Source organism: Anser brachyrhynchus (genome assembly GCF_964034855.1).
Source record: "Anser brachyrhynchus genome assembly, chromosome: 1".
Classification (NCBI taxonomy): domain Eukaryota; kingdom Metazoa; phylum Chordata; class Aves; order Anseriformes; family Anatidae; genus Anser; species Anser brachyrhynchus.
The window spans coordinates 56165098-56187168 of record NC_137694.1 but is presented as its reverse complement, the minus strand read 5'-3'; the positions used below and the strand labels follow the sequence as shown (position 1 = coordinate 56187168).

General features: G+C 49.7%; 1 protein-coding gene across 17 annotated transcripts in view; it reads right to left on the bottom strand.

Annotated features, from left to right (window-relative positions):
• RBFOX2 (RNA binding fox-1 homolog 2) overlaps positions 1-22071 on the bottom strand; it is a 177684-nt gene that overhangs the window by 97820 nt on the left and 57793 nt on the right. The gene's annotated exons all lie outside the window — the stretch shown is intronic.

Here is a 22071-nt window from a genome sequence, read left to right as displayed (position 1 = left end):
TGCTCTGCAACAATTAAAACATCAGCATGTTATCAGCGCTCTTCTCATCCTAATCCAAAACATAGCACCCTACCAGCTACTATGAGCTACTTAACTCTGTCCTAACTGGAACCAGGACAGATATCCACCCCTTATTCCATACCATTTATGTCATGCTCAGGTTACACTCTGTCCAATACATTCTAATTAATCACCATTTTCATCTATGATATATAGCAATCATGGTAGTGATGACATACATTATTATATAATAATTAACATACTACAATTCAACTCATGGGCTATTCTCACCCAGTATCAAATCCCCTTGAGGTACACACCGGACCTCCCCATTCTTTTGCATTACCCACCAAGTGCATCCAGGTCCCTGAGCAAAAGCAATTCCACGAATGGGTTTGCCTTTTCCTGAGGCAGGAGTAGCCCAGACTGTTTTACCCAGCATGTTTCTTACGTGCACTACAGGAACTTTATCCCCTTCTACAGTGCGTAACAGGTTTGATTGGGCAGGTCCAGCTCGGTTGGCAGATCCCCTGGTATTGACTAACCAGGTGGCCTTTGCCAAATGTGTATCCCAATTTTTGAATGTCCCAGCACCCATTGCTTTCAGTGTAGTCTTCAACAGTCCATTGTATCGTTCAACTTTTCCAGAGGCTGGTGCATGATAGGGGATGTGATACACCCACTCAATACCATGTTCTTTGGCCCAAGTGTCTATAAGGTTGTTTCGGAAATGAGTCCCGTTGTCTGACTCAATTCTCTCTGGGGTGCCATGTCGCCATAGGACTTGCTTTTCAAGGCCCAGGATAGTGTTCCGGGCGGTGGCATGGGGCACAGGATATGTTTCCAGCCATCCGGTGGTTGCTTCCACCATTGTAAGTACGTGGCGCTTGCCGTTGCGGGTTTGAGGGAGTGTGATGTAATCAATCTGCCAGGCCTCTCCATATTTATATTTCAGCCATCGTCCTCCATACCAAAGAGGTTTTGACCGTTTGGCTTGCTTGATTGCAGCACATGTTTCACAGTCATGAATAACCTGTGCTATAGTGTCCATGGTCAGGTCCACCCCTCGATCACGAGCCCATCTGTAGGTTGCATCTCTACCTTGATGGCCTGAGGTGTCATGGGCCCATCGGGCTATAAATAATTCACCTTTATGTTGCCAGTCCAGGTCCACCTGAGCCACTTCAATCTTAGCAGCCTGATCCACCTGCTGGTTGTTTTGGTGTTCTTCAGTAGCCCGATTCTTGGGCACATGAGCATCTACATGGCGTACCTTTACAACCAGGTTCTCTACCCGGGCAGCAATATCTTGCCACAATGCCGCAGCCCAGATGGGCTTGCCCCTGCGCTGCCAGTTGTTCTGCTTCCATTGCTGTAACCACCCCCACAGGGCATTTGCTACCATCCATGAATCAGTATAGAGATAGAGAACTGGCCACTTTTCTCGTTCAGCAATATCTAAAGCCAGCTGAATGGCTTTTACTTCTGCAAACTGACTCGATTCACCTTCTCCCTCAGCAGCTTCTGCAACTCGTCGTGTAGGACTCCATACAGCAGCTTTCCATCTCCGATGCTTTCCCACAATACGACAGGACCCGTCAGTGAACAAGGCATATTTCTTCTCATTTTCCGGTAGCTTGTTGTACAGGGGGGCTTCTTCAGCACGAACCACCTCCTCCTCTGGTGATATCCCAAAGTATTTGCCTTCTGGCCAGTCCATAATCACCTCCAAGATTCCTGGGCGACTGGGGTTTCCTATTCGAGCCCGCTGAGTAATCAGTGCAACCCACTTGCTCCATGTAGCATCAGTTGCATGATGCGTAGAGGGGACCCTTCCTTTGAACATCCAGCCTAGTACCGGCAGTCGGGGTGCCAGGAGGAGCTGCGCTTCAGTACCGACCACTTCCGAAGCAGATCGAACTCCTTCATATGCTGCCAATATCTCCTTTTCAGTTGGAGTATAGCGGGCTTCAGATCCTCTGTATCCCCGACTCCAAAACCCCAGGGGTCGACCTCGAGTTTCCCCAGGTTCTTTCTGCCAGAGGCTCCAGGTGGGACCATTCTCTCCGGCTGCGGTGTAGAGCACATTCTTTACATCTGGTCCTGTTCGGACTGGCCCGAGGGCTACTGCATGAACTATTTCCTGCTTAATTTGTTCAAAGGCTTGTCGTTGCTCAGGGCCCCATTCAAAAGCATTCTTCTTACGGGTTACTTGGTAGAGCGGGTTTACAATCAGACTGTAATTTGGAATATGCATTCTCCAAAACCCCACGACACCTAGGAAAGTTTGTGTTTCTTTTTTGCTAGTTGGTGGAGACATAGCTGTTATTTTGTTGATCACATCCATTGGGATTTGACGGCGTCCATCTTGCCATTTTATTCCTAAAAACTGGATCTCTCGTGCAGGTCCTTTAACTTTATTCTGTTTTATGGCAAAACCGGCCTTCAGAAGGATTTGGACTATTTTCTTCCCTTTCTCGAAAACTTCTTCTGCAGTGTCACCCCACACAATGATGTCATCGATGTACTGCAGGTGTTCAGGAGCTTCCCCCTGCTCCAGCGCAGACTGGATCAGTCCATGGCAAATGGTAGGGCTGTGTTTCCACCCCTGGGGCAGCCGATTCCAAGTATATTGGACTCCCCTCCAAGTGAAAGCAAACTGTGGCCTGCACTGTGCTGCTAGAGGGATGGAGAAAAATGCATTAGCGATATCAATTGTGGCATACCACTTGGCTGCCTTTGATTCCAGTTCATACTGGAGTTCTAGCATGTCCGGCACTGCAGCACTCAGTGGTGGCGTGACTTCGTTCAGGCCACGGTAGTCCACTGTTAGTCTCCACTCACCATTAGACTTTCGCACTGGCCATATGGGACTATTAAAAGGTGAATGAGTCTTGCTGATCACTCCTTGGCTCTCCAGTTGACGAATTAGCTTATGGATGGGACTTAGGGAGTCTCGGTTGGTGCGATATTGCCGCCGGTGCACAGTTGTGGTAGCGATCGGCACTTGCTGTTCTTCAACCCTCAGCAACCCCACAACAGAAGGGTCCTCTGAGAGACCAGGCAAGGTAGACAACTGTTTAATGTCCTCTGTCTCCAAAGCAGCTATGCCAAAAGCCCAGCGGAACCCTTTTGGGTCCTTGAAATATCCTCTTCTAAGATAGTCTATGCCAAGGATGCACGGAGCATCTGGGCCAGTCACAATACGGTGCTTTTGCCACTCATTACCGGTTAGACTCACTTCAGCCTCCAATACAGTTAACTGCTGGGATCCCCCCGTCACACCATAAATACAGATGGGCTCTGGCCCTTTATAGCTTGATGGCATTAGAGTACATTGTGCACCGGTGTCTACCAAAGCCTTATACTTCTGTGCGTCTGACGTGCCAGGCCATCGAATCCACACAGTCCAATAAACTCGATTGTCCCTTTCCTCCCCCTGGCTGGAGGCAGGGCCCCTCTAGTCCTGGTCAGAATCTTCATTTCTGTGTTTAAAGGACTGCCTGCTGGAAGTTGGAGCAGCAAACCTTTCAGAGAACTCCTTTTTCCCAATTGTTTTCCTTTGCAATTCACGTACCCGTGCCTCTAGGGTCGCAGTAGATTTTCCATCCCATTTTCTCATGTCCTCTCCATGGTCACGTAGGTAAAACCACAGGGTGGCGCGGTGTGTGTGCCCACCATATTGTCTTCCTTGCATAGATGAACGTTTACCCCTAATAGCTGAGACACTGGTTTGTACAGGTGGGGAGGAAAATAAACTCTCTTTAAGTTGGTGGATCTCTTCAGAAAGTTTCTCCAAGGTATTCTCTTTTAGCTGGTGAACACTAGTTCGTTCAGGTGAAGGGGAAGATAATCTTTCTTCAAGTTGGTGGATCTTTTCAGAAAGTTTCTCCAAAGCATTCTCTTTTAGCTGGTGGACACTGGTTCGTCCAGGTGAAGGGGAAGATAATCTTTCTTCAAGTTGGTGGATCTTTTCAGAAAGTTTCTCTAAAGCATTCTCTTTTAGCTGGTGGACACTGGTTCGTTCAGGTGGAGGGGAAGATAAATTCTCTTTAAGTTGGTGGACCTCTTCAGAGAGTTTCTCCACAGCTGAGACACAGGCCTTTAGGGAAGAGGAGAGATTTCCTTCGTACTGCCGGAGTATTTTAGTCACTTCATTCACTGTGGGATTCTCCTCCGTTTTCCAGGTTAGTATTGCCAATGAGTTGGCATATGATGATGGGGCACTCCGTACAAACTTCCGCCACATGGGTGGTGTACACTGGACTGCATCTGGATCTGTGGATGTTTGTGCGTCATCTAGGTCCTTATAAATTACTTCCCGTACGGCCAATTCCCTCAGGTACTGAATTCCCTTCTCCATGGTGGTCCATTTGCTTGGTAAACATACAAGTTCTTCCTTGAAGAGATACCTTTCCTTCACAGCTGACAGGAGACGCCTCCAGAGGCTGCGAGATTGTGCTCCATCTCCAATTGCTTTGTCAATGCATGCGTCCCTAGCAAGGGATCCCAGCCGCCTGGCTTCCTTGCCCTCCAATTCCACATAATTGGCTCCCGTGTCCCAGCACCGGAGCAGCCAGGTGACAAGCTGCTCGCCTATACAGCGACCAAAATCTTTTCGCACATCTCGTAGCTCACGCTGGTATAGAGTCCGGGTAATTACTGTTGATTTTCCGACATCCTCATCCTCATCTTCAGTCTCCTGCACCTTTGATGGCTGGTATGGAGTCCGGGTAGTTACTGTTGATTTTTCGCCATCCTCATCCTCATCTTCAGTCTCCTGCACCTTTGATGGCCCAGCCTCGTCTTCACTTCGCCCAGACTTAGCAGAAGACTGTCTGCGTTTTAAACGACCTGAGCCTCTATACCATTTTTTCACCTTGTCTACAGGGGCAACTTGCACTGCTACAGCTCGTTTCTCTGACCCAGCCACAGGGTCTGCCACAGGGGTTGGAATACCCTCTGCGGGGTCAACTTGCACTGCTACAGCTCGTTTCTCTGACCCAGACACAGGGTCTGCCACAGGGCTTGGAATACACTCTGCGGGGTCAACTTGCACTGCTACAGCTCGTTTCTCTGACCCAGACACAGGGTCTGCCACAGGGGTTGGGATACCCTCTGCGGGGTCAACTTGCACTGCTACAGCTCGTTTCTCTGACCCAGCCACAGGAGTGGGAGCAGCTGCACGAGCTGGGGCAGCTGCAGGAGCTGGGGCAGCTGCAGGAGCTGGAGCGGCTGCAGGGGCTGGAGCTGGAGCGGCTGCAGGAGCTGGAGTGGCTGCAGGAGCCGGAATGGCTGCAGGAGCTGGAGCTGGAGCAGCTGCAGGAGCTGGAGTGGCTGCAGGAGCTGGAGCTGGAGTAGCTGCAGGAGCTGGAGCTGGGGTAGCTGCAGGAGCTGGAACTGGAGCGGCTGCAGGAGCTGGAGCGGCTGCAGGAGCTGGAGCTGGAGTAGCTGCAGGAGCTGGAACTGGAGCGGCTGCAGGAGCTGGAGCGGCTGCAGGAGCTGGAACTGGAACGGCTGCAGGAGCTGGAGCTGGGGTAGCTGCAGGAGCTGGAACTGGAGCGGCTGCAGGAGCTGGAGCGGCTGCAGGAGCTGGAGCTGGAGTAGCTGCAGGAGCTGGAACTGGAGCGGCTGCAGGAGCTGGAGCTGGAGCTGGAGCGGCTGCAGGAGCTGGAGCTGGAGTAGCTGCAGGAGCTGGAACTGGAGCGGCTGCAGGAGCTGGAGCGGCTGCAGGAGCTGGAGCTGGAGTAGCTGCAGGAGCTGGAACTGGAGCGGCTGCAGGAGCTGCAGCTGGAGTAGCTGCAGGAGCTGGAACTGGAGCGGCTGCAGGAGCTGGAGCTGGAGTAGCTGCAGGAGCTGGAGCTGGAGCGGCTGCAGGAGCTGCAGCTGGAGTGGCTGCAGGAGCTGGAGCTGGAGCGGCTGCAGGAGCTGGAGCTAGGTTGCTAATAACATCAATTGCAGCTCGATAGGCACAAGCCAGACCCCAGCACGCTACAGTGATTTGTGTCACTTTGGAACTGCCAGAGTCATGACACCTTTTTTTCAAGCATTCTGCCAGCTTTTTAGGATTTTGCAGTTGTTCAGGGGTGAATGTCCAAAACACTGGAGGTGACCACTGCTCTAGAAACCTGCCCATATCCTCCCACACTCCCTGCCACTCGCAACTATCCCGCCTCAAGACAGATCTCCGGATGAGATTCCTAAGTAGTTGTTTAACCCTCCACAAAATCTGAAGCGCATTCAGGAGACATAACAACAAGAGCAGGCTGGTCTGAGTATCCCAAGGATATTCAACATCTCGGAGAACCACCGTAACTAACTCGGGGGATAAGAGGGTGGTGGTGAAGGAGAAAGGGAGAGTGAACAGGTAGGGAAACATGTCTTCCCCTGTCCCCTTCACAGATTGGCTCCCTAACGAAAACAGGCAATAGGTGTAATTGCTAATAGTTTCCGAGATATGGGTTCCAAAGTATAGAGTCGACGTCAGTGCTGAGTACAAATACCAGGTTAAAGTCGTGACCAGATATTTCATCATTTCATAAGCCATTGTTACACCGCACAGTACCATAACAATCTTAAACCAGGGCCCGGAAAGGATAAACAGTGCAACAGGGAGCACATACAGAAAGTAACGCACCATAAAACTCAATTTGGAATACAGGTACAGCAGACTGGAGATTAAGGCAATCAACATCGTGACTAGCAACTATTAAGCAGGTCCAATACTTATACCAATTTTAGTTTAACACACTCTGGTCAGATTTGTCGATATCTCAACCCTTCGGGCCCCACGTTGGGCGCCAAAAAGACTGTTGTGGTTTAACCCGGCTGGCAGCTAAACACCACACAGCCGTTCGCTCACCCTCCCCCCTCCCTCTCTGGGATGGGGGGAGAGAAACGGGAAAGTGAAGCCTGTGAGTTGAGATAAAGACAGTTTATTAAGACAGGAAAATAATAATAACAATAATAATAATAATAGTGATAATGGTAATAGTATTAACAATAATAATGTGTAAGAAAACAAGTGATGCACAATGCAATTGCTCACCACCCGCTGACCGATGCCCAGCCTATTCCCGAGCAGCCGGCCCCCCCACCCCGGCCAGCCACCCCTATATATTGTTTAGCATGACGTCAGATGGTATGGAATACCCCTTTGGCCAGTTTGGGTCAGCTGTCCTGGGTCTGTCCCCTCCCAGCTCCTGCTGCACCCCCAGCCTGCTCGCTGGCAGGACAGAGCGAGAAGCCGAAAAGTCCTTGGCCTGGTGTAAACACTGCTCTGCAACAATTAAAACATCAGCATGTTATCAGCGCTCTTCTCATCCTAATCCAAAACATAGCACCCTACCAGCTACTATGAGCTACTTAACTCTGTCCTAACTGGAACCAGGACACAAGTTACTGGTAGCAGAGAAGACAGCCCCATCACACACGCTGCTTCTGCTAAGGAAAGATCTCAGGCAGACAATGGGACCTCAGTCACTACCTCCTCCAGCTTTCATGGACACAATTCAAGATTTCGAGAGAATGTAAAAGAGAAAAATACCAAAGACCTTATTTAATAAAATGGAAGCTCTGAAGTAGTTCCTGTTCATTTCCTTTCCCCTCAAAGCACTGGAGATTTCCCTTTTCAATCATCTTCTGCTACACATTCTCCATTCACAAGGCAACGCGCCTGAGAAAGTGTTATGTTCAACTTTCGGCTTCCCTCACAATACCAACTTTAATATCTGTGCCTAGTTTTTAAAACTAATAAAAACCCACTTTCCCTATAACCTCAAACTGCGGGCACTTAAAAGAAAAAAGATGGGAAAAGCATTTACAGGAAGAAACCAGAACCCAGACCAACGTTGCCAGCACTGACTGCTGAACTGTCGACGCCTAATATCAAACCATTTGCAGGCATCTGTGCAGTCAGTGCAAGCAACCAACCTTCCTGAAGGCGTTGTGCCACCACCGAGCTCCGCGGGCCGTTGTGGACACGTTCAGCAGCCGTCCTCTCCCCAGCTGGAAGCAACTTGCTGCTGGCTACCTCTGTAAAATCATCTTCTGAATTGCTCAGACGTCCTCATTTCTACCATTACACGGGAGGCGAGGTGGGGAGAGCACAAATTCTGCTCCTACAGCCGGTGCAGCATCTTTCCTCGTGCCATGGCATCTGCATGCAGGTCAGACAGCTGAGGAGACTCAGGTGTCTTACGAGGCCAAGAAACTACTGGACAGATTCAAGCCAAGGTTTGATGGACAGTAAGAGACATTTACTTACACGTGATGGAGTTTGTTTGCCTCTGCAACTCTAAACACTCCCAAACAAAGCTTTGTGGTCCTGAAACTGATCTAAAGGAGCTTAACAGCTAGGCAAGGTGCACACCCTGAACTGTGGTCATAAGATAGCTGCATCCTGTTACTGCCCTCTGCTCTTCCCTTCATCAGCTACGCTTAGCTATTAAATATTAATGGTTTGTCTAGACTGGAAAACTAGCACAGTTCTAAAACACAATTACAAATACACAGCGCGAAAGGATAGGTCAGAATTGAAAATTATTTCTTAAGTACCACTTCTTTTCAAAGCCTAAACAAACTCTGCTTTGGGGAAGGACATGGAAAATGGAGGCAGAGCCAGGACACCGTGTGGGTCTGCTAAAGCAGCATATTGCGAGACCTCTGCCTACTGGACAACTGGCTTGTTTGTTCTGGAGAGCTTTCTCGCAGCCAGCCAGTGGAACAGTAGCATGAGCAAACTCCAGAAACCTACAAACTAAAACAGGACTCATGACAACGCTTGGATCTTTCTCAGTCAGAAACCAGGATTTCTGCATACCCAATCTACGCAGTTATGGTTGTCAAGACAGACAAAGCTCTTGGTGAAGTTGCAGAGAGTGAAGTCTCTTGATCCTGAAGTTAGATCCGTGTAGGCAGAATCTTCCTGAAGTTGGTGAGACCCCATCCAAGTACAGATCCTGCCCACACAACCTCAGGTGCCAAACAGGGACCCAGAGTCTATTCAGGCAAAATTCAGATTGCCCAAAGTCCGCCTCTGAAATTACTACAAAGGAAAAATGTAAGGCCCAGGTGAAGTTTGAAAAATCCTCTGCCAGAAGACTGCGCTCCCAAAACTTACATTTTATGCATCACGCTAGCTAACGGAGCCAGCTACCAAGGAAGGCAGCTTCAACAGAACAATAACTCACAAAAATATAATTAGTGATTAAATTGCAAAATAAAGCTGACAGCAGTCTGGATATACCAGCAGCATACATAAGGCAACTTCGACTTTCATTCCTACCCCAACCCGCTGCTTTACGCACATTACAAAACAGTTTTTAATTATGCTATCTTGAGAAAACACCGGCACATCTGAGCATGACACGCGACAAGCCCTGAAGGAGCTTCTAAAACCAGGCGGACTCCATCACCTTAGTTATTACCAGAGGCACAGCATACAGGGGAAAAAAGAAAATATACACATATTTTCCAGAAAAAAAAAAAATACCCGCGTGTTGGGCCCGGGCCTCCTTTCAAGGAGAACTCTAAGTGCTTGGCATTGCTTCAGGAAGAAAATAAGTGTACTTTTGGGCTAAGCCATTTGGCAAAGAAGGTGATCATAGCACAGCTTTCTTTAGGGACCACTTGTGTGTGCACTGATCTTGGTAACGCTAGATGTCCGTCAAAATGCTTTTTTGCCTGTTACATGAGAAACAAAAGGCTTCCAGATGCAGGATTTCAACATCAAAGAAGGGAAGGAGTTTTCTCCTGATAGTTTAGACATTACAGGACAGCTACGCTGCCTTTCTATATTCCTTGGGGTGGGGGAAAAAAGGGGAAACAGAGAAAGAATAGAGCAAAGAGGTTTTCATCGCTGTAGAGGCGTATTAAATCTACTGGCTAGCTCCAGATCCTCAAACAGAGAACAGCTTTGCCCATTTGGAGTGCGGATTTGCCAAAAAATCCATACCCCCACTTGGATTCTCCCTTAGCAGGCAGCAGCAGTTCAGTTCGATCATCCTTCAAGGGACAACGTTTACCTATACAGTAACTGGGAGATCTAGAAGAGAAAGACCTCGCTCTTCTACAAAAGGAGCCAGCTTAAGCCTGAGCGTTCCTCCAGATCTACGCTAAGCCTACAGAAATTAAGGTTAATTCCTTAATTAAAGAACTATCTTCCTAAGAATAAATATTATTAAAAGTCACCAGATGGTAATATCGGAGATACTCTCGCCGAGCATTTTTAATTGAATGAATCACAAACTAGGTCTGGGCTACGCTGGAGGTTCCTCAGGCGCTGCCCCTTTTCCCGGTCCTCGCAAACGCTCGCCGGTGGCACGCCGGCTCAACCTCCGCCTTTCGCGGCGGGCTGGAGCCAACACGTCCCACCCCGCCTGTGCCTGGGGCGAAGGCAGCACATGATCAGTTATCGCTGAGCGCTTCAGTACGCGGCGGTGTCTCGCTCGTATCGCCCTAACGGAGAGGGGTTTTGGTACGGGCGGTCCTCCCCCCGTCGCCTCCCGGCTTATCAAGTTGCTCCCACGTGACAAACTAAAATAGAAGAAGGCGCTTGTGTCAAAAACAAAGAGCGTCCGCACCAGAAATCGCACTGGTGTTGGCTTAGATCAGCACGGCTTCCCTACCGCGCGCACCAAGCCAGAATTTGGGGGAAAGGTTTTCCCAGGCAGTACTTTGTTCTTTTTCTGGAGGAGCAAAGGCATTCCGTACCCAAATTGGTTCAACCAGAATAGAAGAGCAGCTGCCCACACGCTGTAACCACGCAAGCAAAAGACAAAACATGTCAAAAATATTATTTAAGCTCAGCTCTTAATTGAGTGGAAGTAGAAGAGAAATAAAAAACAGGCAGCACGGTCTCCGTGAGATACTGGGGGGAGCTGAGGAATCGGAGAGCACCGCGCAGGCAGGTCCTTCAGCTGCTGAAACAGCAGGTCCCGAGTAAATCTCAGAAAATCGTTTGGAAACGGTTCCAGCATGGCAGCATATAGAATATGACACCTTCAGCATAATCTGCAAAGACAATTTCATGAGAGAGGAATTACATCCGTCCATTAATTTCTGACAGCCCCTATTTAAAATCTTGCTCGACGGCTAAGCTCCCGATGAATCCTGCTTCTTCTCCATTCCGATTTAAAAAAGCGCAAAAACCCCAGCCTCTTCAAACTTGCAGCCAGCTTAGGAGAGATTCGAGAGCAAAATACCAGAAGTGCTGCAGTTAAGAGTTCGGTGCATTTGCTGAGTGCACAGAAAGGATCCAGAAATAGCACGCAGAGCCGAGGTTTGGCAGGAACGACGCAGTTTACCCTGAAAGAGGAAAGTCAGACTTGCTAAATGAATGGTGACAGCAGCAAGCCATGCCTTAATGCAGGGAGTCACCCCAGGGACTGCTCTTCTCGGGCAGAGGTGCTAGTTACTGCTGTGGATGTTGTGTCCCCGCTCTGGTGGTTTTACTCGAGAAGCAGAAAGCTGCGGCGAGCAGAAGAGGTATGCTGAGGCCACGGCAGCACACCGGCAAGGAGCAGTCTTCACATCACCTTCTGCCTCAAAGACAAAAATAGCAGAAGGCAGCGAGGCCTAGATTTTGTTTGTTTGTTTTGGAAACCTACTTATTCCTGAGAAAGCAGGAACGATCAAAACCCAAAATTCTGGATATCTTCTTTTCTCAAAACGACCCAAGACATGGGCTCAGCAGTCTTCTATCGGCACGTAAGGCGGCGGCTCCACACGCTTCTCCCCAAATAGCCAAGAGGACAGAAGGCAGCCTGATGCCCCTCAGCCCAAAACGCTTCCCCACAGGCTGGCTCTGCCTCCCAGCCAGCTCTGAAACAAGCCAAAGCACCTGAAGTCCCCGCACAACCACCACCGAGGGCCTTCTCTGGTTGTACCACCTAGACACAGCCTCCTCAGCAGCTCCCCGTGACCTGTACAACCATTCTCACACGTTCACTCACCCTGATTTACCACCATCTGCAGCCACTCCCCCAAAAGCCGGATGGCGCAGGGATGGTCTCCTGGCTCGCATGAAAACCCTCACCTCTGTTTTCTGTCACTATCGAGAAATCTTCACCAAAGACTTGGCTCGTGCCCTCCGCACGCCTCTCCAGTTACGCCGCAGCAGGGCTGCTCGTGCCTCGCAGTAACTGGACTGCCGCCGTAGAAATTCACTGCAGCCCCACTGGGTTATCAGCTTGGGTATCGGCAGCGCTCAGGCTGCAGCCTTACGGGTCTCTTAGCTCAAATTTAAGAGAAGCACTTATCTCGAGCTAGAGATTTGTGCGTGGGCCAGAGTCAAACTAGGGCAACACTTAAGCTGCATCTCAAGCTCACACTGTAATGAAGCGAAAGCTGCAACTTCAGGCTCTTAAGGGGCACAGCAGGAACACCTCCTGCAACTGCTCAGAGTCAGATAGCTTCGGAGAAACGTATGTGAATCTTCAAAATCTAATACAGCTCAACTGCCTGCGACTGAACGGCTTTAGCAGGCAGGTCGAGCTGCAGCGTCCTTTTCCGTATACATTACCCGGTCCTCAGTGCAGCCCTGCGAACAAGACCCTTTTCCGCAGAAGAGGGGCGTGGGGGATGCAGAAACCCAAAGGAAGCAAATTTCAGAATGGATGAATGCCAAAGGCATCTCCGGACAAAAGGAAGGCAAAACAACACTGCCACCCGACTGCCCCAGGGTACCTGGAACAGAACGGGAAAATGCGTGGCCACCCTAAGATGCAAAGAAAATGATGGTTAAATGAAAAAATAAAATAAAATAAAAAAAAATATGCTATCTGCATGTTCTGTTCCCGACCTACCTTCCCTACAATCACAGGGCAGATCCAATAACAGCCCCTAAAAATCCAGCTGTCGCACCGTGATAGTTCAGGCGATGCCCACAGAGATCCAGTTACCTCGGCCGGTCCGTGTGTGCCCGAAAGCTGGCGCGGGCAGGGCCGTTCCTCAGCCTCGGCCCGCCAGAGGTCTGGAGAGCGGAGGCGAGGGCGACGCCGTGACGCTCAGATGGGGCTTGGAGCTGCGTGACAAGGTCACAGCGTAGGGACGAGGCGGCGGCAAACATCTGCTCCAGAGCTCGAGACAACAGGATGCTTAGAAACCTCGGAAAATAATTAAACCAACTAATGAGCCATAGCTGGCAAAGGAGCCACGGGTCAAGGAAGACACAAGTCCTCGGTGGGGGGAGAGGCTCTCCCATTTCGAGGCAGAAGGGGACCCAGTTACGAGCTCCACAGCGGAGCTGTGACAAGGGGAGGGAGACAGGGACACGCCGAGAGGATTTATTCTGGAGCTTCAGGGCTGGAACAGGAGGCAGAGGACGAACAAAAGGGAACGGCTGTGGTGGATCCGAACAGGGGCCGGGGGTGGGACAGCAAAGGCAGCGGGTTTGTTTTGTTATTGTTTCGCTTTGTTTGTTTTAGAAGGAAGTTAATAGGAAAACGGCGGCAGCTTCAGAGGCTCGAAGCGCCCAGCTCCTCCTAGATTACGGCGAGGAGAAGGGCTGCTGGGGATCCTACAGCCCTCCTACCCTCGCCCGCGGCCGGGGGCGAGGGGGTTCCCGTATCAGCGCCTCGGCAGCACGGAGCTCCCTGCACCGGCACCAGCCGCCCGCCCAATTCAGCCCTGTAATCTCCCTCGACTTTGATTTAATGCGGCAATTACTGGTAATGTGGTTTGAAGGAGATAAATGCCCAGTACAGGGCTGGCTGGCACTGACGCTCATTCCGCTCATGATGCGAGAACAGTTTTAATTAAAATCCCCTTTATGATAAAGGAGCTGCTTGACTGGATGTTTCTGTGCAGCCCTGATACGGAGCCTCCTCCAAAGTGGATTAGAAATCAAAGTTTCCCCCTTCTCGCTACTGGCAACCCGCAAAAATATGGAACACAGTCACCGTGTCACCCTCCTGCAATTCCCTTAACCCTACAGCTGCTGGGAAAACGCCCGCGTTTGCTTAAAGACAACTGCCACCTCTTGTCACGGCCCTAAGTGTTTTCCAAAAACCAAGCACTGGGGGAGAGAGCTCATCCCCCGCGATCCCAAATCTGTTTCCCTCTCTCCGGTTTGGAAGGGATTTAGCTCGGCTGCTCGTGCCGCAGACCTGCCACTGCTTTGGCGAGATGGGAGGAAGCCAGGGGCTGGCCGAAAGGGTGGAAAAGCAGGAGATTTTGCTGCGCGAGGCAGAGCAGGGCTGTGAGATAAAGGAAGAAAATCTGGCAGGGTGGTCACGATCCCAGCACGGGCATGTCCCGGCAATGATCTGTCAGCTCTCGATCGAGTTACAACAAATGCAGGTGCAATTTGGGGTTGGTTTTCTTCTTTGCAGCATAGGAAATACCAGCGATGAATACATTACGCGCAGCTAGTTTCTATTATTGCGAGTGCCAAGAGCAGATTGTCACAGTGAGAAATTGGCCTTGTGCATTACACAGAAAAGGCAGCGCCGGGTTTGGAGGCCTGCAGACGGTGCGAGGGGAAGATAAAGAGCCTCGGGTCTGAAGGCACATCATCTTGCTCCTTAAGCCACTGAACCTGCGTATGGATAAAAAGGCCGATTTAAGCAGCTGAATTCCTCTTTGACCCTCGGAATAGATCTGGAGGCCGTGAGACCGCCTTGTCCCAAGACAGCCCCCCCAGAGCCTTTGCCTCATCCCCCCAGGATTGCTCTATATTCCCGAAATTCCCTTCTCCCCAAAGCCCTCAGTGCCAGTTAATGGTATTCCATTTAGAGAAACCTTTCCCTTTCCATTTTTTAGAGGTTAAAGTGGCTCTGGTGTTCCACAACTGCCCCCCTCTTTCAGACAGCACAATATCAAAAACAGATGGGGCCAAAAAAAAATAATAAATCCTGATGGAAACCAGGAAGGATTCGGCGCAACACAGTGAGCACCTCGCTTTGTGGGAGCCCGAAGCAGCAAGCAGCAGCCCACAACGCGCTGATGTGGCACAGCTGTAACGGTGAAATCAGCCATCAGCTCCTCAACGGGACTGGCAAAGGGTAAAAACACCAGGTCAGAGACAGCAACGTGGAGTATAATGCGGTTTTGCTGGTCCACATGGGGAAAAAAAATGAAACCAAAGAAGGCCTGGTGTAATTAACAAGATTAAAGGGGGATTTAGGATCAGGACAGAAAAGCAACGGGCCAGATTGATCCTTACAGGATTAAAGCTGGAATCCTACTAAGAGTCCAGTGGTTGAGAGATCAACGTAATGTAATGGGATTAAATCAGCATCGGCTTTTGTTTTTGCACAACTCAGCCCCAGTGCCCGCACTTTCACCGCTGCGGATAAGGAGCAGAAGGGCTGACCAGGATCCCCCGGCCGTCAGCGTGCCGCTCGGCCGGGCACCTCCCTGCTCCAGCCCTGCCACCCAGAGCAGCATCACCACTCCGAGAAATAAAGGGTGAGAACCTCGGTGTGCCACGAATGGCCCAAATGGGCAAGAAAGCTGAGGATTTACCAAGGCAGGGCTCCGGCCAGCTCTCCACGAACTGGTATGGAGTGCGAGGGGATCACCCGGTGACTGGCGGAGGGGAAAGCCAGGATGACGGTCCCAGCTGCACCCAGACACGCCGCAGACGGGCAATTGGATTTTGATATTGTCTCTTGCCGAAGAGGAACAAAGGAAGCAGTATACTCCGCGGGACGTATCAGCAAACACATTTAAAGACAAATTGTCGCACGTCCCCATTGCACAACAATATCCAAGAATTACAAAAGTGAGAAAAGCCTCTTTCAGAACGCAGCATTTGCATTACAGCTGGTGCAACACATGCGGGCCAGCTGCACCTCGATTCCACCGCCCCGAAGTTTCCAAAGCTTGCCGGTAATTTGAGTTGGTAGCGGGGGGGAGGGAAGGAGGGAGACAGGACAAGGCACTCGGTTCTTTCTAGACACGTGTACTATTTTTGAAGTCCTTCTTCTTGTAGGAGAGGAAAAACACGTATGTTTAAATTAGGTGGTATCCATCACCACCCTGCTCCGCTGAAGAGGGAAGGAGTGTTTATCACACACCTGTTCCCAACAGCTGCATTGGAGAGCCATGCTCCACATGCAAGGAAAAAGCATTAAAGCATCTCATATTTCTACAGCGCTTCTGAGGCCTAAGGATGTTTAAAACCAGTAGTTATACACACACCATAAACGTTCCAGCAAAGTCTGTCCGCTTTGCGCTGGACACTGTGCTCCATCTGAAGAGAAATTTCTCCAACACCAAGACTTTAAGACCTCGATACCATTCATTTCTTAAGAGATGCCACAATCAATAGCCTCATCTATGCTGAACGTGCTGCTCCTTTTCAGCTGGTTCAACAAAAACAGTAATCATCACTCACTGCTCCTCAAAATCCCAGTGTAATGAAGTAGGGAGCGTTACTGAGACGGTCCTGATGGAGCTACGCACCCAACCTGGGCTGCCAAAGAGGCTTTGCCACCTTCCCAAGAGAAGCTTTGCCTTTACTCAGAAGTGCTCTCAGCCCAGAAGGTACGGCACAGATGCAAGCAGACATCATCACAGTGACTGAGGACGGGACTAGAAAGCAGGCTGTCGTGACAGAAATTAAAAGTTAAAAAACAGCAGCAGTCAGATCACACTGCACACATTTTCTACTTTCGAGCCACGTATACATATTTGAACTTCAGCATTTTTATGCATTTAAACTCTGTTTCAACACTAGATGATTTATAAATCATAAAAAAACAAAAAAGTACAGAGGAGTGTTCCAGTATCATCCAATGCCAGCTCCTTAAATCACGATGAATAATAATACCCAAGAATATCTAAAAAATAATTGTCATCTGGTCAAAATATTTTCACATCATCGTTGCCTTAATGTCCAAGACTCAATTAGAGCATTGTGTGGGGGACAGCATGTTTCACTCGGGTAGGAGAAAAACTAACTGCCTTTGCCCTGGATTCAGCTACAGACCCAAGAACCATCTGGTAAAAAATCATCAACAGCATTGTGCAGGCAGCATATTAGTCATGAGACGTAGGACTCTGAGAACAATGAAACCTAAATTTGAGGGACAGACAAGGGAAACTTAATTACTTGCTTAAGCTTCTTCACAGCTTTGAGGAATCCTTAACACTTTCAGCAGAAGAATTTAGCACCAGAGGACACAATGCAAATGCTCAAGTGATTTCTTAATTTTTGGCAAACCTGTTTTCACTTCCAGCGTGGAACTATCTGCACCGGTCCGTCCACACAGCCAGCCTCCCCGGTGAACAGCTGCAGGGTGTACTCGTACTGCATCTTGTACTAGGTACAGGGGCACCACTCAGAGCCGCCCTGCTGCACACAGACTGCAGATCCTCCTCCAAACAGACAGCTCCCTAAAGAAAATATTTCGCCCGGCCCTACAACCTGACTCAGACTCCTGCTGCACCAAGAAGCCCTCACTAAAGGAGTGTGATATCTCCTCCAGCTAACCACACAAGTCATCTTTTGGGGAAGCACACACACACATGCAGCTGATACCCCAATGGACTGCTTGGGACTTTGCAAAAATGTCATCCAAATCTAGATCCACTCAAAGACCTTCACCGTAACCTTGGCAGTTTAGGACAGGAGTGAAGTTCTGGTGCTGCAAGAATTAAGATTTGCAAGTAAGCACCATGGGAAGTGCAAGAAACACAGATGTTCAGTCTCAAGTCGCTATTATCTGTGCTTTTCCTCAGGCCTTCAGCTGGGAACTAGAAGGCTGAGGTTTATTCTCTTAAGGTTTCCTCTCTTCCTTCCAAGATAAACAGGCTGTTTGTGGAAAACTAACTCACACAGAACTCAGTCCCTGTCAGTCTCACAAGACCTGGGCAGTTTTACAGCAGAGTCCCCCGTGCTCATCGCTGTTTGGACAGGAGGGAATAGAGCAGACAGGCAGAAAAGCTGCAGGGGAAATTCACACCAGCTCAACCAGCCTACATCCCTGCGATTCTTTTGGTTAGACTCATCAAGGAAGTAAATTCCTGAATGCGATGGCAATGTGACATTTTTACCTGGTTTTAATATTAATCAGGTGTAGTGTACAGAACACATCATCATGATTCCCAATCTCCCTTCTCTGAAGCCGGTAGCTTAATGTGAAATGCCTTCTCTCTCTGAGCTGCACTGGGCTTTCTTGTCCCAGTAGTGACCTTGGCATCTTCTGGGATTACAGGCCTGCAGGAACACTGAACTGGAAAAGATCGCCTGGATTATCAACTCCAGTCCCCTAATAACACTGTATAATGTGACCGCCTGTCTCTTTCCTACAGTCTTCTTTCTCCGTTTCTCAGATCCCCGAAGCCTGCATAAAACCCTAGATGCAAACAGACGCAAGTTGCTTTGTCGCACCACCTCCCAGGGGAACGCAGTGCGGACGTCCCCACAGAAGCCGTGCACAAGAGCAGCTCGGGTCTGGAAGCAGTACGGGCGTGTTCACGAGGTGCTGCACCAAAGCTAATAAACCTTATCGAGCAGCAGAACTCATTATCTCAGTCGCAGTGCTGGACAAACACAACTGTATTACTCCTGGATTCAAGCTGCTCCATATGCATGCCACAGTATGGCACCGCGGGGACTTGCAGGCTGGGGAATCGGCTTACCAGCTACTAGCTCGGGGATCTTTGCATGAGCTCCAATTTATTGTTTTCCAGGGCTTCCCTGCTCTGGAGCTAGAATCTAAAACTGGCGTTTGAATGAAAAAGAAGTGCTTGTTGCCACCTTCAGAGAAATCCACCCAGATTTGACCCCTGAAGAGCGCAGTACGCAGGGAAACCTCCGTGCAGCCTCCTAGAGGCCACCACATCTTAACCTCTTCGCCCTGACCACACTGCACGTTCTCCATCCCTTCCTGGCTTCGGTTTACAGCTGGAGCATTTGTTTGCCATTCCTACCAAACAGGTTCCAGCCAAAGACCTACAGGCACAGCCAGACTTCCCTCGTAATAGCTGCCCCAGGCTTGGCACCAGAACAGAGCAGGCAGGACATTTTCCCAGATAGCCACTTGCTCTGCTGCTATCAAACGCATGCTTTGAAAGCCACGGCATAATGACCTGACTTCTCACCGGCAGCCTCTAGCTCGCATGAAACAAAAAATAATAATAATAATAATAATAACAGAAGGACGTGGCGTGAGGAAGAGCACGTTGCTAAGACCCAGGTTTGGCAGCAAGGTTGGGTTTCCAGTCCCTTGGTGGTAAGGCTGATGAGCTCGGGGCCTAGAGGGAAAATTTATTCCAGTGACTGCAAAGGGAGGCTTTTAAGTGACAAAACGGCAAGTAAAAGGCAGGTCAAGAAGAAAACCAACAAAAATAATTCGAAATGAGCTTGGCGAGGTTACTAGCCCTATTCTTGCTTGTACAGTAGATAATTAGTAGGTCTAGGTAAGACCTTCACTTTCACAGGGCTCTGGAGAAAGAAATCATTTCTAGTTGCAATAGGCAGGCAGCCCTCTCACGAGCACTCAGCATGTACTCTGTACATGGCTGTGAGAAACGAGGAAATTATCCATACCCACTATAATCTGAGATCAGAGGGACGACTCCAGCGCTTTCCTATCAGAAGCCTAGCAACAGCATGGACCTCCCCTACCTTGGTCCCTCCTGGCTTTGATGGTTTCAGCAGCCTTTGAGCACGGGAGAAGGATGGTTGATAAATTGCTTGCTAGGGCCGCTGCCCCTTCCTTTTAACCTTTCTTGTAACAACAGACCTCCAGCAAGGCAACATTCAAACATGCAACTCTCAGAACACATCATGCTCTTTAGAAAACACTTGGAATGAAATGACTCTAGATTGTATCTCATGACTCACAGTACACAAAGATTCATCTGCTCGCATATGAAAAAAAAAAAAAAAAAGAGGGCTTTCTTATCCACGGAAGGGCTGAATGCTTTTCCCACACCCAAACCAGCCTGCTCCTGGCTGCTGCCAGCAGAACGCCTGCCCCTGCCTCATCAGGACACCTCCTGCCCAGTGAGGACCCTCTCGCCTTCCCATCCCCAATTACCCCACAGCCCGTCCACACAACCGATGAGCAGGAGCCTTTTTGAGCAACTCAGGAGCCCAGACAGCTGCAGACGAAGGGAGATGAGGGGAAGCAGAGACACTGGTAGATTTAGGTGGTCCCCTACAAACAAAACACTCTGCAAAACCAGAGCTGCCATATGCAAGAAGTTCCCACCCTGAGCTTCAACATGTATGACCGAATGTACACACTTGAACAGTTTGCAACATCAGAAAGAGACTCTCATACCGTCTCTGCCTCAGAAAGGCTTCGTACAACTGCATCCTACACGACAAACGTGTTAAGATAAATAGTCTCTCTTGATATTTAATGGCACAGCTAGTCTGCCGCCTTCACTTCCCGCACAATGCCAAGCATTAGGTCACCGCAACAGATATTTTTAAAGTTTCCCACTCTCCAGGTCTGCACAGCCCACGATCCCCTGCAGCCTCCAAGGCCCTCATTTAGAGGATCCTGCAACGAGTTTCACTCGAGGGAATACAGTTCAGCAAGCAGGAATGTCAGCCTGAGCACAGGATGCAAAGCTGCTTCATTTTAGAGAACGAGCGTTATAATTAAGGGGCTCCGATGTTGCAGGCAGTCTGTACTTTTAGGTCGAGTACCCACAGCGTGCTACAGCTGCAAAGAAAGGTGCATTCTCCTTTTTATTGTAGTCTTTGTCAAACGTGACAGCCTTCAGTATCGCACGGTCTCTTCAAGGAAGATAATTCTGTAACTTGCACCCCTAAGGGGGGGAGAAGCAGTACGGTTGCTGTGGGAACCTTAATTCTGGATTTCAGGACTTGCATATTTAAAACCTCCAATTTAACATTGCATTAATGTAGCTTCATGCACTGAATTAAGGAATGACTCAGTACAAATCTCCATGCATCTACCGAAGTCCTGACGTCCCAAGGGCAAGAGGCTCGGAGCAGGAACACTGCAGCACGGGGAGCACGAAGGGGAACCTGTGAGCATGGAAGCAAGAAAGCAGCACAGCCGAGGCACGGCGAACCCTGCACCAGACCAGATACGCCGCTCCGGGCTCCTTGTTCTCACCACGAAAGGTTACATGGCCCATCAGGACAAAAAGAGCTTAAAGCAGAGACACAAACGGGCACAGAGGAAAAGGTTCCTGAAAAGAGCCAGGAGAGGAAGATTCCCCGAAAGTAGCAGGATAACTTGTGCTGGGAAGAGAAAGATCTTACCCAGATAGCACGGATTTACTAATTTTTTTTAATTATCATGGCACAGTGCCCAGATGATGCCCTTAAAACCCGTTCAGCTATTCTGGTATTTAACACTTATTTTCCCCACTCCCCTGGAAGTTTAACTGCAATGCGAGCAAGGCAGAAGCGCTGCCCAAAGTCTAGGGTGCAGGGGGTAGCAGGGGGCTACCCTCCTTTACTCAATGGAAAGTGCTCCAAAACCCGATTTAAGAATCAGGACAGCACTTCATCTTTTGCACTGAACAGGGTCTCTGCTGGCTGACACCTCTGCTTCACAGCAGGGCTCTCACGCACCCCTTGCCAGCAGCAGGAGGAAGGACACCCGGCCGGCATCCTCCGCTTCTCAGCCCGGTGAGGAACATCTCTGCTTATCTCAAATCAGCAGCAGCGTGGCTGAATTACTCCTCTTCTTACCCCACCCACCGCAGTAAGCACAAATCTTAGCCCAGCCACAGGGGCCTGCCCAGCCAGCCCCGATAAAAACCCAAATCCAAACCCGGGGTCCTGCCTGCGAGGCTGCGGGGGGGGGGAGTCGAAGAGGCGACGTGCCTGCCAGCAGGGCTGCTGTACACGAACAAGCAACTGTGCATACCCCGGCGCAGAGTCAAGTTACCCTGCAACAAAGATAGAGTGTGTGCACGCAAAGGAGGGAAGTAAAAATCCCTCTGCCTGCGCTCCAAGGGCTCGTTTTGTTGTTAAAATAAATCCCTGTTTGTTCCTGGGAGGGGAGGCTCTGCGAGCAACAGCTAGCAGAGCCCCCAGCTTGGGAGTTATGGACAGGTGAAAAAAAAAGCAAAAACTTTGGAACTGATTACTCGTAACCCCGTGTTTCTAGGTGAGGAGCCCAAGGG